Consider the following 17,193-nt stretch of genomic DNA (forward strand, 5'->3'; position numbering starts at 1 on the left):
ATATATCTATATATAGATATATAAAAATTTGAACGAATGGTGTTTTTGGCCTCTGGGGACATCAAAATGAAAAAGTAAATCGGTCCCGGGCCTAGGTCTTACCATGAGACCTACGGTAATACTGTAGCTACTTCCCTATAGGGAAATTCGCTAAAAGAACCAAATTTTCTTAAACCAAGTCCTCTCCCATAATTTCAATAACCATTTTATACTTATATTATGTCAACCCTGTACGAAGGATGGGTACTCTGCTAAATAATTTCAGTCTTAGTCAGAATCATAAGATTTCAAAATTTGCATACAATGTTACGTTTTTAGCAGAAAAATGTTTTCACTGTCAAAATTATAGGATGTTTACGAAAAGGGTAGGCCTATGTGTTATGCGATTTTAATTTATTTTCGAGTAATTTTCAAACAAGTTTTGCTTGTAAATGTTATGATTTAACTAATACGAGTGATGTGTTTTTTTACATATTATAAATATATAACCACAAGAAAAGTAGCGCTATAATTTTGTAAATTATGATATTAATTTTTAGTACCTAATTCATCAATAAAAAGATTAGGTTTCAGTTTTATGTGCTCTAGATTAATGTGCTTTTAATTAATAATAATAGTTTCTCTATTTAAATATATATTTGGAATTTTTATTTCTCACCGATAACCTTATGACGCTCATATAATATTATTGTAGTATGACTTGACGGGTTGTTTTTCTAGTGGGCCTTGGTTGGATGTAAAGGGTTGCTCAGACCGGGTACAACAAATTTGGTGTAGATAACGTAGATTACTATAGAACAAGTAGATCGCCACGCTGGCTAGCGGAGAACGCTGGAAGTAAGTCAGTGACTTAAGCTGTGAAGTACATCATTGAGTTAATTTTGTTTTAAAGTTCTACACGAGCTTTATTAGTTTTAACACAGAAAATAAGTAAGGGCAGTAATATTTATTCTCCTGGGTTAACAAAATGGTAAATAGTTATTAATTAATTGGAAATATAACCATAGAATATTTGTTCTTTATAATAATGTACTTACGTTGGTTTAGTAAGATGATTAGAACCACCATTAGCCTTTACTTTTTGTACTGGCTATACAACATATTGTTGTAGTTTTAATGAACTTGAAATATCAATTTTCTTCCCGAAATTATTAGGAATCACTGGAAATTTATCGAAATAAAACATCCTTATATATAATACGTGAAGGCGATTTCTTGAAAACACTACTCCTCCGTTAATAATGGACGGATTTTTACAAACGACGTGTCAAAATAAAATATTTTTTGTGTAGACGCCCCCTTTCACCAATTCATGTAGTAAAAATCCTCAGGCTTTGCCCCACAGGCCATCAAAGTTGGAGTTTCTCCCATAAGATTAACTTGGGGGAATCTAAATATTTGATTGGAAACTTTGTCCCCACTAATTTGAGAGAACGGTTGGGCGTAGAAACTTGGTAGAGGTGTCCAAAGAAAGGTCTTGGTCTGTAGATGAGTTATGAAAAGAAAAACTAAGCAAAATCCCTTAGGACTCTGCCCCAGAAGCCTTTAAAGATCCCTCCACAGAGTTGTTTACATTTTGGCCATGAGAATAATACTTTTTAATGAAACAGCTGTTCATTTTTAAATTGTATTTCAAACAACACATATTTATTGGGAGTTGAATTCTACCAAATAAGTATTTGCAATGTTATTTTCTGATTTTAAAATTGATTTTCCTTCTTTATCATGCCATGTTTTGCAATATAACGTTCCATTACGAAATCAGTGGAAAATCCTTTTATCACAGCAATTCTTAAATTATATCTTATTGAACTATCTTATATCTATTGTACGGGTTGGTATGTGCCTTTTTCGCCACTTTTGCCTACATTTTATCATATTATTCTACAAAATATCAAATATTTATGTAGAAATATCTGCTCTTATTGTGTCTAATAAAATCCAAACTTAGAAACATTGCCTAAAATGGTACCTATCTTGACAAATAATTTGCACCTGCCTATATTACGGACTTTGGCGCACTGAATTAGTAACATTATTGAAAATAACACGACATTTTACTGGAAATTTATCGAAATAAATCATTATTATTATTACATTTAAATATTGCACAAACAGTAAAAACATTTTAAAAATATCTGGTTTTACAATACCTTTATCAGTTCCAAAAGTAACTTTCGTCAACGTGTGTTACATGTTTCGGCGAGCTGCCATTGTCAAACACTTCAATACAGGAAGATGTAGATCCGCTTGAATAGCTTCGTTACAACACATTACACGACACAACATTTTAACATCGTAACACATTTAAAAAAAAAAAACAGGCTAAAAAACATTTTAGCCATCGTATACTCTTAATCTTATTTTTAATAATTAATTATTTATTTTATTGGAAAATATTTGCGCCTAGGAAATAAATGTATATATTATCTACGTTTTAGTACCTCAGCTGGAAAGAGTCCTGAAACACAAATTGGTCCCATTTCTCTGTTCATATATACTTTTTTGTGTTATCCCAGTTCTAAGAAAAATTTGATTATATTAATAATTTTTGTTGCCTTTGTTTTTTTTTAACTATTAGACATTTTTGTATTCACCTAATGTAGTCTAATTTTGATGTCTAATTGCCCCCTGAAGATGCCACAAGCCGGCGAAACCTTTCTATGTTTTTTATATAATTCAATGAATAATATTTTAAATGTTTAACTAAATTGTGACATTGTTGCATGTATATTTTAGTCACGTAGCTAGTTATTAAATTGGTCAATAATAACTGTAGTTTGTGGTTTGTAGGCTTTGACACATTCATGACTCAAGGTTTGTGATAACGATAGCAAAACAACAAGCATTGTTGTATGTTTCTGGACGTGATAAACATATTTTGATAACTAATCTCCTTAGTTGTCGCTGTTCTGATTCATTCGTAATCTCAACACTTTTACACGGAAACTAATTGTAATGTAGCTTTAATCAGTTAATTAATACATGGAATTGGCTTAATAAGTATTTAATGCTCGGAGACTGACTGGAAAGTAGTATATCAAATACACGAAATCTGGCTAAAACGTTGTAGCATCTGTTAACTTTAGCTTTTAACTTAATTTTTACATGACACGGAAAATTGCTGGAGGAAAGTCATAACTAGTCGGGTATGCATAGAAATTGGCTAGAATGCCGTAGCAGCATTTGGATTATATTCGGAAACCTCCTGAAATGTTGTAAAATTAATTCAGCTTTCATGGAAACCTGATAAATGTTGACGTCAATAAATGTATAGGTACACAAAGATGTCGTACAACGACCATTTTACACATGAGAACTTGCTGGGATTTCGTAAATTCAATAAAGCTATACGTACGTTTATAAAAGTTATTCCTCTAATACCTCACCAAATCAACTGTCAAAGAAGGTAAAATTATAATATAGGTTTACAGGAAGTCCAAAGGAATTCGGGTTGGGTCTAATAAAAGAGCTTTAATGAAACAATAATTGAGTAAAAAGTAATTAAAAAAATTGTGACCCATGAAAATAGTTCAATGTTGTCTATAAACCACTTTTGGAAAGATAATAGAGTAACCGATTCTTTAAGACCTCTTTAGGTTACACAATTTGAGCTGCATCACAGAAAACACACTAAGTATGTTTTCTGTGGCTCTATTTACAAACACGATATTTCAGATCATAGCTCGTGTTACGTTTCTAGGACATCGCATGACGTTAGGCAGCACACAATCACTAATCTGCTCCATCTCAGAATGTAGTTCTTCACGATATCCAACTGTTATGTTACACAGATAACAGTTATTTTTCACAGTGACACTCCACGTAACAGGTTATGTGGTGTTTCTAAGCATCTGATTACAACGGGATCCTGCATTCGCAATCATTCATGTCCACTACCGATTACCGAGTGCTATTACGATTTGTTTCATTTCCTTTTGGAACTGATAAAAAATGTTTGCACTGCCATAAATACAGGGTGGCTGAAAATTAACTTACACTCCTGTAAGCCGTATAGTAAACTTGGAGACTTACTTGGATACTTGGAGAATTCCCACTGGTATCGCATCAGCGACGTGGTCGTCGGGTTTTTATACATTTCTTCATATTAATTTATAGTACCTGGGGACCGAGCTTTGCTCGGGGAAAATCATTCCCCCACTCTGCAATGCCAGCCTTTACTACTTACTTCACCATTTCCTACGTCATGGCATCCATTTCCCTCCCATCCCATAGCATTTAAGGATTGTAGATACCTTAATCTAATCGTCATAAACAGTTCCCACACTCCGGACTACCGTACTTTAATTTACTACCGTACTCCCTTCCCCACTTCCTACGTCGTGGACCTGTTTCCCTCCCATCCCATGGCATTTTGGGATTGTAGATACGTTAATCTAATAGTCATTAATATTTCCCACTCTCCAGACTGCTCACCTTTACTACTTCCTTCACCACTTCCTACGTCGTGGACCTGTTTCCCTCCCATCCCATGGCATTTTGGGATTGTAGATACGTTAATCTAATAGTCATTAATATTTCCCACTCTCCAGACTGCTCACCTTTACTACTTCCTTCACCACTTCCTACGTCGTGGACCTGTTTCCCTCCCTTCCCATAGCATTTTAGGATTGTAGATACCTTAATGTAATCATCATCGATAGTTCCCCCACTCCGGACAGCACGCCTTGACTACTTCCCTCACCACTCCCTACGTCACCGACCTGTTTCCCTCCCTTCCCACGGCATTTTAGGTTTGCAGATACCTTAATCTAATCGTCATAAACAGTTCCCACATTCCGGACTGCTTGCCTTTACTACTTCCTTCACCACTTCCTACGTCGCGGACCTGTTTTCCTCCCTTCCCATAGCATTTTAGGATTGTAGATACCTTAATGTAATCTTCATTAATAGATCCCATACTCCGGCCAGCTTGCCTTGACTACTTCCTTCACCACTTCCTACGTCGTGGACCTGTTTCCCTCCCTTCCCATAGCATTTTAGGATTGTAGATACCTTAATCTAGTCCTTATTAAGGCCCCGGCCACACGAGGCGAATTTAAGCCGCGCGGCTTATCTTCGCGCGAAGTTAAGCCGCGCGAAGTGCCTGGCCACACGGGGCGGATGAACCGCTTCCTGTTGGGTTTTCCCAGTATCAGTACTCTATTAAAACATAGTTCAGTTCACTCTTTTTAGTCATGGGCGAAACACTTATGTTAGTTTGTGCATTAAAAGCGTGTGGTGATCTGGAACGTTAACATAAATCATTCATTGGGTCCATCCCTTCATAACGGAAAACCAGTTTTTTGTGTTCCAAACCATAGTTCGGAGTTCATATGTATCAAACATTGTTTGAACACCACACAACCGGTAAAAAATACACAAAACAAACTCAAAAACCACTGGAAATGTCCGAAGAATATCTCCAATAAGCGCGGCTGCCGCGCGGTCGAACCGTATCGTGTGGCCACTCTCATAAGACTACGTGTGTCATCCCCTCCAACGCGGCTTAACTTCGCGCGGTCGGGGGACGACATGTTGCGGCTCAACCGCGCATGCGGCTAAACTTCGCCTCGTGTGGCCACTCTCATTTGATTCAATGTGTTGTCGAACCCCTTAACTTCGCGCGGCTTAACTTCGCGCGGTTAAACCGCCTCGTGTGGCCGGGGCCTAACAGTTCCCACACTCCGGACAGCTCGCCTTTACTACTTCCTTTACCACTTCCTACGTCGTGGACCTGTTTTCCTCCCTTCCCATTGCATTTTAAGAATGCAGATACCTTAATCTAATCGTCATATACAGTTCCCACACTCCGGACTGCTTGCTTTTACTACTTTCTTCACCACTTCCTACGTCGCGGACCTGTTTCCCTACCTTCCCATCGCATTTTAGGATTGCAGATACCTTAATCTAATCGTCATAAACAGTTCCCACACTCCACACTGCTAGCCTTTACTACAATCATAGGGAAAAAAGTCCTGCTACAATGTATCGAGTAATCTTCAGTATAATCTTTGCTCAATAGTAACAACTGATGTTTTTCCTTTTGTACTGTATTTTGTAATTGCTAAAATACTGTGGATAGACTACGTACAAGTCTTTTGTTTACTTTTTCCTTGTTATTCAATTCAACCAACATGGTTACTTAGCAACCCATAAGACTAATGTTAAAAAAAAGTGACTTTCAGTTTCATTTTTCTACGTAATTAGATTTTTGTTGGCAGTTCTAAGTGCAGTAAACTCGTTTTTAGGCCAAAAATAAGCTATTTACAAGATTTGGAGAAAATCGTCGGAGCCGTTTTCGAGATCTTTCTGCAAGCAAGCAAGCATACATACATACAAGCAAACATTGCTCGTATTAGAGTATAGGATAGATGGATTTATTTCCTCTTCAGGGATGTACATGGCCTAGACATATATTTCATCAACACTTTAGTACGCCGCTTGACTTAAGAATGTTTTTAGCAGGTTCTTGAATTTGTTGATAGAGGGCTCTTGCGTGATGTACTGAGGCAATTTATTGTAAATTTTTATACTATTGAAGTAAGGGCTCTTGCTTGCAAGGGTGGAATTTGCTTGAGGTACACGTGGATTTGTTGCTCTTCTTGTATTGTAATTGTGGACCATGCTGTTTGTTACAAAAATATTGGGATTCTTCTTAACAAAGAAGAACAGCCATGAAGCATTTGTCGGAAGGTGAACAATATCCAATATCACAAGACATGAATGAATTAGATTTTAAATACTGTATTTGAATCTCGTCGTACTGTTCGAAACCTTTCCTACCTGATGCTCATGTCCCTAAAAAATTGTGGTTTTGTTTATTTCTTATGTACACAATTATGGGTGAAGAAGTGAAAGCATATTTTGTCGCTTCAGTCCCTAAAGAATACACCTTCTGCTACCCAAGCTGATTCCCTGGACACGTTACTGAGAGGACTTTCTTGACTCAAAAGTGAAGTAGTGTATCAGGTATTGTTCTTCAATGAGAATATTACTAGCACTAATTATGTTAATAACTGTATCGGTGGGATTTTCATGTTGTTTTTGACGAACTACCTTATTGACATTTTTTTAAATTTACAGAATCACCGGCTTATTGGTGTAAACCGAGTATATTTTGTTGCAGTTAACGTTTCAATCACTTGTCCGAGAATTTGCGTATCGATTAATGAGCAACTAATCTTGCGTTCGTAAAGTAAATTACGGGCATACAATTCAGAAGGGTTGGCAACCAGAGCTTTTTCCACTCCGTGTAAGCAGCTCCTGAAGTACGAGCTCAGAATAGAATTACAAGTACCTTTCCGCTGAACCCATGCTGACTGTCCAGTGTTTGACTGAATAGTTCTTCTGCAATGTGTCTTGGAGACAAGAAGCAGTCTACTTCTGACACAACTCTGGGCAGAGAAGGAATATCACCTCGAGTTCCTGGTCCATGAGGCCAACAGCAAATCACAAAAGCAAGTGCAATAGTTTAGGGGTATAATATTTGCTCTCAGTGTTGAAAAGGCAGGTTAGCTTGAGAAAAGTGAGTTGGTACCTTGGTTCTGAGAGCTCTCACTTAAGAAAAAGCACATACAAGAGATTAGGCCTCTGAACATTCGCCGTTTCCTTTCAATCTGCTAACATCCAGGAATTCCTTTTCCGCACTAGGACTTTATATTTCCGTATGCACTGTCAATAGCCTTGGTACTTCGTCGCTGGCTAAGTCTGTGTCACGAGAACCCCACTATAATCTTATCTATGGTAAAAACTTTGAAACTGGAGAACACTAACACCAACACATAGCAATCTCCGTTTTATGGAGTCGGATGGATTCTGTCTTTTGGGGAGTGCTGCCACTACGTGATTCCAAAAGACACATTCCAAGCAGCATAATATACAGTCGGAACTCAGAAAAAAGTTGCCGTATAGACATTCGAAAGGTAATGGTTGGGGACCTGACTTACAGTAATGATTTTCGACTTTAACTAAAGCTAGACAATTTTATAGTTTGTCCAGATAACGAAGACTGTTGGAGATTAGAAATATCTGCTGCTATCGTTATTTGAACAAACAATAGCTACTTATACATTTACTGTTTAGAATTTGTTTGCCATCATTTTAACTAAAGAAACTAGAGTACAATATAGTGTTTAACTCATTCCTAAGTAAATTCCTATTCCTCATTCCTATGTATGTCGAAACATGTTTTTTGAGTCGTCACATAAAAAGGAAATCCTTGTTGCAGGACACGAATCTAGACATGCTCCATCTTTGTAGAAATGGCTAAACATATGTTGCACTTGTTTACACTTGATCACCTGTTTACAGGTCTCGCAGTTGTAGTTCTTCTTCTTCGCACTCATTGACGGTCCGGAGCCCTTGAGAGCTGCACAGATGTTGTGCAAGATTGCGGTGCAGATGATGCATTGCACGTACTCCCTGGGATCGTCCACCACAGGTCTGCTGCACTTGGCGCACTTGAGCTGCCCCTCGGGCGCCGCGCCGCCTGACGCCCCCGAAAACGACATTTTCCCCTTCAAATTCTTGTAATATATTTTACGTAGAATCTTGTATTAGTTACCGTCCACCGGGCAGTTGCGATCCTGTAGTTTTACGGTGTGATTGAAAATACGGAAAACTGTTACTGAAATACGTTACTTTTCACGTTTACAGGGGTTCAGTACTTTTTAGTGACTGCTTATCACGAAAGTATTTTTTATTGGTTTAAACGAAAAATAACTTATGATTGGTTGCGAAAAAACGGCTGCGAACTCTCGCACTGTTCTGGATGAAGTGCAAGTTAAGAATGCCAAATCGACTGTCAATCCCGCCCGTTACTACGGCACGGAATGTCTTCACGCTATTCCGGGAGATGGATATGAAAACGATATCAGTGTCAGTGTGCGGTGTTCCTTATAGTCTGTACGATTGTTTTACCTATTGTCACGCATTTGTGTCGTCTATGACTTCAGTACGAAATTAAGGAGTAGGCCTACAAAATGGTATGCAGGATTAATTTAATACATGATAAATCGGAAAATTAATTTCTGTGGCTGTAAACTGCGAGATTCAATGCTGAATTATGGTAATATAAGAATCGTGTTTAAGATACATTGAACATTGTGCTACGTGGATAACTAATTAAATCCCATTTTACAATAGTCTCCATAAGAGTAACATGGGAATTTAAAAATTAAATTTTTTTTTAATTTTCTCCTCAACCAATAACCGTCCAAAAACATGTTGATATACTGAATTATTTGATTTTTAAGCTCTTTAAAAAAGTCTAGAGAGAAATATTGGGCGATTTTGTTTTTTGAGGGTAAAAATTAGATAACCAATTGTTATACCATAAAACCCCCCGTAAAACCCCGTTACCATGGTCCGATTATATGGTATACATACCGGTATATACAAATTTGAACGAATGGCAAAAACACCATCAAAATTAAATGAAATGAATGTCTGGGGACATCAAAATGAAACAGTAAATCTGTCCCGTGCCTAGGTCTTACCGTGCCACCTACGGTAATAGCTACTTCCCTTTAGGGAAATTCGCTAAACATTAAAATAAATAAACTGCATTCAAGTAGATGGATACACAAATCCATTTATTACATTATCAAAGCAAACATTGTTTGCACATGATGATTTCATCTCAAATTACTTTTGTATGTTCGGTGACTTGCTATTCTTAGTGAATAAATACATCTATATATTCGTCGATACAGTGCCTAATCTAGCGTTATCTTATTTCTACGTTTCATACCAGAAATGAAGATGAAACCGATCCATCCAATTTTTGTAACAGTGACAATGGCAGAGCAGTTTTTTGGACAATTTGTGTTTAAACGTTTTACGAAAAGGTTAACATGTTATGCAAACCTTTCTTATTTAGCTTTGCCTTGCAAATTATTCCACTAGGTGTATGATTGTGTGAATGTACTTTACAAGATTCGAAACAGGATTGTGAACAACGTGCATCTTCACATGCAATGATGCAATCAAAAGTCTAACTGCGCGTGCATCGTCTCCGTGGTTAAATTGTACCATAGATAATAGGAGTATATAGACAGTACTCGCTAAGGTTACAACCATACGGTACCTATTATACATTTTCCTATCTTAAATATGTTACATATTTAAGTACCTACAGTAGGTGTAATATGCGGTAAGCTACTTTTTTTAATAAAGGGAATTTATTTTCTCGTTAATGTTGTTCATTTTGTAGGCCCAATTTTCCGAAGTCAGTGATGATGCTGACCAATGACATACCAATGGTGATTTTAAAAGCCAGTTGTTAAAAAAAAAAAAATGTCCGAGTGGATGCCCATACTCTGATTCTTCGTTCGATAATTTATTCGTTCCTCATCCCAGCAAAGTCAAGGGTAGAAAAATTAAAATAACCGCGGGAAAAGTTGAAATAAAACACGCTTTTACTGCGTGAAAATATGTAGAAATATATACAACAATATTACATAAGTATATCCAAAAGACATACAAAAAATGTATTCTATTACCTTTTACTATATTCTCTGGTGGTGTCTTCCATCAACATTTTTATGCAAAATAATCAACCTAAAAATTAACTAGTCTAATTAAAAATCGTAAAATGGCGACCATTTTTTTATAACTAAAATGAAAATGGCCGATTTTATGAAAAATTACAGGAATGCTTTTGTTTCACATTTAAAATTAACTTAATAAATGAGTCTAAGTTCAAAAATATTGAATACAAATACCTTAAATCTCATGAATTTGAGTTTTAAGCTTGAACATTTCCGAACATAGCGGGCTGATAATAGCAGATCGTTGTACTCGCAATGGCTCATGAATGAATTACATTTAAACGTTAATTTTAAATCAATATGACACTTTAGTGATTTGTTATATCAATGCTCATTTTTAAAACTAAATCTTCTGCAGACGTAAACCTAATATTTTACGATTCAGAGATTCGAGTAGGTACATTGTACATTAGAACATTTCACTCATTTTCAGTCAAGACAATTGTGTACGAGTCCCACGTTTTGAGCATTGTTTTATCTTTAACATAATAAATTATTTAAGTGGTGAATAATAATGAAGATGAAATGGTTTGTAAAATAATTAATTGATAATACTGTACCCACCACGTTTATTTTTTCACATAAGGAAAAAGAGAAACTAAAACCAAAGTAGTCTATAAATTAATATACAAAGCTATACGATCTACTGATAATATTATCCTATGTAAAAACGCCATTTATGTTTAACAATTTCTACAAAATTTACAAATTTAAATTTAGAGTTTATATAGGACAAAATCACTTACCTTTTACAAAAGGATTACAAAAATCGATCAGCCCCAAGGATTTGAGGTTAGGAGAATGTTGATATTTCCATGGCAACAGAAGAGCTAGGTCAGCTGATCGCTTATTTGTGCTGAGAGATTCCAAAAGGATTTCCACTGGTACCTCGATTATCATACTTTTTCCTTCATAAAATACATAAATGTTTGTTTCAAAGCTGTATAGTATATTTCATTACTAGGACCGAAAGTGGCATTTTCCGGCGCGCGCTCAAGTTTTTGTGTGAGGCGAAGCCGAACACAGGGAACGCAAATTTCACGTGCGAGGCGAAGCCGAGTACGTGCATATAGTCAATGGTACGTGAGAGCTATTTTACGTACGAGGCGAAGCCGAGGACGGGAATAATGGAGCAAGTGCCGGATAATAACTTTCGGTACGAGTTATGAACGATACTTTTCATCACAACGCAAAAATACACAAACACAGAATAGCAGACCTCATCAGTAATATTACAATAATTATCTATCAAACAATTAGTTTAAACATAAAAATAAAATAAAATCTTCTAAAAGTAAACCTATGTTCATTTTTGTTTGATTTTTAAAACATAAAATAAAATAAAATATTCTAAAGGAAACCTTCGTATATTTCTCAATACTTCAAACATAATAATAAAAGATGAAAATGACTTTGAACAATACATACAGCTGATTTGAATCATTAAATTAAACCGTAACAAAACACTAGCGCTCGTAGTGAATAAATGGAAAACTAATTGAGAGCGAGGGAAAGTAAATTTAGAGCGAGGGAAAATCAGCTGATCGATTTTCCCTCGCCCTAAATTAGAGCTTGGGAAACGGCTACTTTCATTGATGTCAGCTGTTATCGAAAATAGTTACTTTCGGTGAGGAGTGATGAAAAATAATTTCCGTCTCTGGGTGTGATATTTTACAGCTAGTATGCAATATACAAATTAATTCGTATTTCATAATCATTCTAAAAAAAAATCACTTTCAATAAATCTAGTGGGTGTGGTCATATTAGACTATGGATCCTTCCATATCTCTGTCTTTGTCTAGGATTACAAGGCTCCTGTCTCTGTCTAGGATTACAAGGCTCCTGTCTGTATAGGATTACAAGGCTCCTGTCTTTGTCAAGGATTACAAGGCTCCTGCCTTTGTTAAGGATTACAAGGCGCCTGTCTTTGTCTAGGATTACAAGACTCCTGTCTTTGTCTAGGATTAAGGCGCCTGTATTTGTCAAGGATTACAAGGCTCCTGTCTTTGTCAAGGATTACAAGGCTCCTGTCTTTGTCTAGGATTACAAGGCGCATGTCTTTGTCTAGGATTACAAGGCGCCTGTCTTTGTCCAGGATTACAAGGCTCCTGTTTGGTCTAGGATAGGATTAAAAGGTGTCTGTATTTCTCTAGGATTACAAGGCTCCTGTCTTTGTCCTAGTCTCTGTTATCACTGTATTTTCAACTAGATGAGCTGTTTTTATCCACTCTGAAATTGGTGTACAGTATCCGAAAGGGTTCACAATGAGACCTTTATCAAGAATATTTTATTGTATTGTGGAATGCTGACACTAAGCTCAGTTAAATGTGTCTGGGGTTTCTGTTCTTCCACCAGTTCTTGATACTTGGTAAATAAAGGTATGGTAGTGATGTTGTATAATAATGTACATGACAGCTAAGTTTTCAATCTAGGATTTGTTCAGAAAAGTCACTTTTCAGTAAAATGAAAAAGTCTGGCCAAGGTGAGATCCTTGGAGTATTCCTTTATTACTGTATTCAGTTTGGCTTACTATAATTCCTTCACCTACAACTTAAATGCCTGGCTATGTAGCTTTTAAACTCCACGAAATATCGCCACTAAGTTATTAGTGCTTTAGGAAGTTGAATGCTTGGATGTCAGGAGAAATTAAAACACTTTAGTTCTTCATTGTCTATATAGGCAAAGTCCAGAGAAAAAATATAATCTTACGCTCCTGTCAAAATTAAGGCTGTTCGTCACCTATATTCAGTGCCTCTTGATCCTTTCTCTGTGAGCTATGCAGCAAATTTTGTGTTAGTGGTTTCTTTTAGTGTTGTTTATTCCTCACTTAATTCTTGAGATTTTTCTTTGACTTTGAAGTAAAAAACCAAACCAAGGATATCTATCTTTCCTTTCTAGAGTTTTCATTTTACTCCAATTGCGAAACCTTTGACTATTGATCCAATTGTCAATGGTAGAACTTCATTTTAAGACAGGTTTTATGCTGATTTTAATTTTGTAATTAGTTTACCAGTTATAGTTTAACAAATTTTTGTAAATAAAAAATAAAAATCATAGTTTGCCTTACCTTTTGGATTTTAGCATCTATTTCAACGCAAAAAGGAAGAGTTTATATACAATTGAACCAAAGGGACCTTGGATATTAACAAAATGTCTGTTTATGGCTTAAGGAGAAAAATGTATACCAATGATAAAAAATATGGCAAACACAGCCAGGACAACGAGGTTGCATGTTTAACTTATCACTGGTAACATGGTTGTGACTGACGCTTGTTTTGCCATGTTTTGACAATTCTTATTGTTTTACAAAACATGCAACATATTGCAAATTGTTATCTGGCAGACAGATGACCTATTTTTAATCAAACAAGGTAGTTTCCTAATACAATGTTGGAATAAATAATTAAAAAAAAAACATTATTTAAAAATCTCAGGCCATGTGAAGCTTACTTGGTGACAGACATTTTGTTAGGTATTTTCAACTTAGCCAGTTAGCTATAGATTTTATAAATGTTAGTAAATGATAACTATACACCAAAAATATTTATTTAACTTTTGCAAACATTTTCCAGGTGAAAAATGGTTTGAATCTATGTATTTCATCCTCCAAGTACAACACACTATTTTTATTTACTATCTAAGTACTTTTTCAAGCCTACGCAATTTCAATACATATTTCTCAACAAATTAACCAAACAAAATGTTTACACCAACACTAGGGAAATCAGTCAATCGTTAAAATAGAACAAAGAATATATTTCAAAACCTTATAAGATAAAACTACAAACACAGTATTCAAAAGATAAAATACAAAACGAATAGTTTAAATAATGACATGGGTGACTGGTGAATGATTTAGCATGAAGATGCTAGACATAAAAACATGGAATGTAGACCCGGGTAACAATACTGGTAGAAAAGCTATTGAACACGTTGAAACATGACCCTCGAGTAGCAGGTTGGGCAGCTAGGAGTGTTGGGTGATGTTCTGGTGGAGACGTCGGCCCCACAGCGCTTCCAGGTCAAACGGCTCAAAATCTGCAGCACAACATGTCGTTAGAACTTCAATAGCTTATTTTTATAGGTGGTAAGTCCATCTCATCTGAAAGGAGTGCAGGGCCGAGTGCTGTTTGCCTAAATACTTTGAGAAGGGGCATTTAACAGCCTGAGGCTTATCGGGGCAAGTGCCGGCCAGGTATCAGTGCCCGGTTCCATGGTGTGGCGGCTATGGGGGTGAAAAATCGATCAGGGGGATAAGCAAAATTTGTTTTAGGGATGAAATCAAACTGTTATAACATAACCTAACTTGTTGATTATGAACAAATCGAATGAAGGTTTACTAATCGAATCAATATTAATTTTCAATCGATATTGGGGTAGCCCAGTTAAGAAACTGTACCCACTCTCCATTTATCCTGCCCACTACACCTCCCTTGAATCAATCTTACGCTCTGGGGAGTCAAACGCCACTCGGGCCTACCTGATGGTTTTGACAGTTTATAATCCCCATGGCAAAGAAAAGAACAGCACTCGCTCCGTTTCCCTCTGAAAGATTGCGAGAATTTTCCATCACAGATAAGTAAGGTACAGAGGTAACACTCAACGGTACACTTGAATGGTATCTGGCACTTGTCCCTGGTATCTAGGACAAAGTCTAACATTGCCCCCTTCGTCCTAATGAACTACACTCACCGTGGAGGAAGACCCTATACAATAGAAATTTCCGCAGTGCTCACCGCCCCACTCGAGCTCTTCCTTGCTTGTCACAAGAATATTTCCTGGACAACATACTAGAGCTGAAAGCGCTCGGTCGTCCCATACGCAACTTACCTTTGTGCCTTACTTCTCTGGGTCAAAACAAGTTTTAACAATGTTTTGGGATCTAGAAGATTAGATAGGCCTAGCTCATAAAACTTACAAGATTCGTACCAGTACACAAAGCCTGCCAAAGTTGCGAAATCACAAAAGAAATACCACACATAGAACTGTATGGTGATAAAATGTGCCGACAGAATCAAACAAAAAAGCCTGACAGAAAGACAGCATTTAGTACAGAAAGAGGAATGCAATGAAAATGGACACGACTACATACATACATACAACATGATGGCTTGCAACATAGATTCCAGACCTTGCAAAATTGTAAACACTTAATTTTTATCAATGGAATGGAAAATTGTGAAATGTAAGTATTGTGAATTATGTGAAAAGGTCAAAGAGAAAGTGTTACTATTGGTTGACAGAAGTGAGTCTTGACCTTCTAATAAAGACTTGCATTTCAACTTTAGGGGAAATCTATATATATAATTCCGTAAGTCAAATTTTTGTAAAGAAATTGTGAGTGCCTGGATGGCCGTAGAAGGATGGGAGGGGTCTTATTTTAAAGGTCTTGACGTGAATTTTGAGGGAAAACTATTCATTTTTCTTATTTTTTTACCATAAATTCGCAACAGAATAAAACTTTTCCCTTTAAAACAACATGGGGTTTAATTTGTTTACATCTTTTGAAATTAAAACAGCTGTGCCACAGATTTGAAAACAGTGATCAATACACGCATTTGGTTTACTTTTAGCCAGTCAACTATGAAATGTATACTATAATAAAACTGAAATATTGAAGATTAGTCGGAAAAACGTCTGCATTCTTTGTTTATATTTAAATCATATACTCAAGTTTCATTTTTTCATGCTTTTACGTTATTGTCGTGTTAAAGGAATAAACGACATAGAATAAATATTCTGTATAAATAATCAAAGAGTCGAAATTAAATCTAACTTCTGTTTTGTTTTTATTTTTAAATCATATGTTTAAGTTTATTTTAAATGATGTTGTTTTCTTTATATTTCTACACATTTTAAGGTTAAGGTTGTGTAAATATATACAACTAAAATAACCTATAAATGTTATTGGTTCTAAAATGGTGTATTTGCATTCCTTCGTTAGCTGAAATTCTATTAGAAAATCCATTTGCACAAATTTACAAAAGAGCTTCGGAAGAAATAGTTGTACAAGGTGACAGTGAATTAGAACTTAGGTTTGTAGACAGGATAAATATGGATCGTCGTAGGTATAATAAGCCTACTGCAGATGAAATTGCAGGCGTCTTCAATTCATCTGAAGGCGAACCTCCAATGAATTTTTAAAATTCCAAACAGGGAAGCTTTTATTTATCCTCATTAACACCAAGACCAAAGCTACCTTAGTAAACCAGTATCACAAACAATTATATGTTTGCTGCCTTTTCATGTTAAACCACTGGAGTGATTCAAATTATTTATTGAAAATGACATCAACAAAAGCAAACAAAGAAGAACAACAAACTGGTTTTTACACAAAAGATATGGCGTAGGGATGCCTATTTTGACACATAGATAATGTTATTCTGAGTTTGTTTAAATACCGGTATTGCAAAACGTTGTTTTACATTTGAGCTTTTTAGGGACTTATGTCCCTACAAGCCACTAGTATAAATTTATTTTGATACTAGACATCTTTAATAAAATAATCAAAAGATATTAACCATACAGTAGCCTAATAATCTGTAAAAATGTGCATCAGGTAAAACAAAAATATACATACCTTTGAGAGGCATGTTGGGTTCTTGGTAGTATCCAATGTTTGTGCTTGCTGGAAAATACA

This window comes from Macrosteles quadrilineatus, unplaced genomic scaffold (assembly GCF_028750875.1).
Source record: "Macrosteles quadrilineatus isolate MER2022 unplaced genomic scaffold, UCM_ALF_1.0 Scaffold_9__3_contigs__length_116548681, whole genome shotgun sequence".
NCBI lineage: Eukaryota > Metazoa > Arthropoda > Insecta > Hemiptera > Cicadellidae > Macrosteles > Macrosteles quadrilineatus.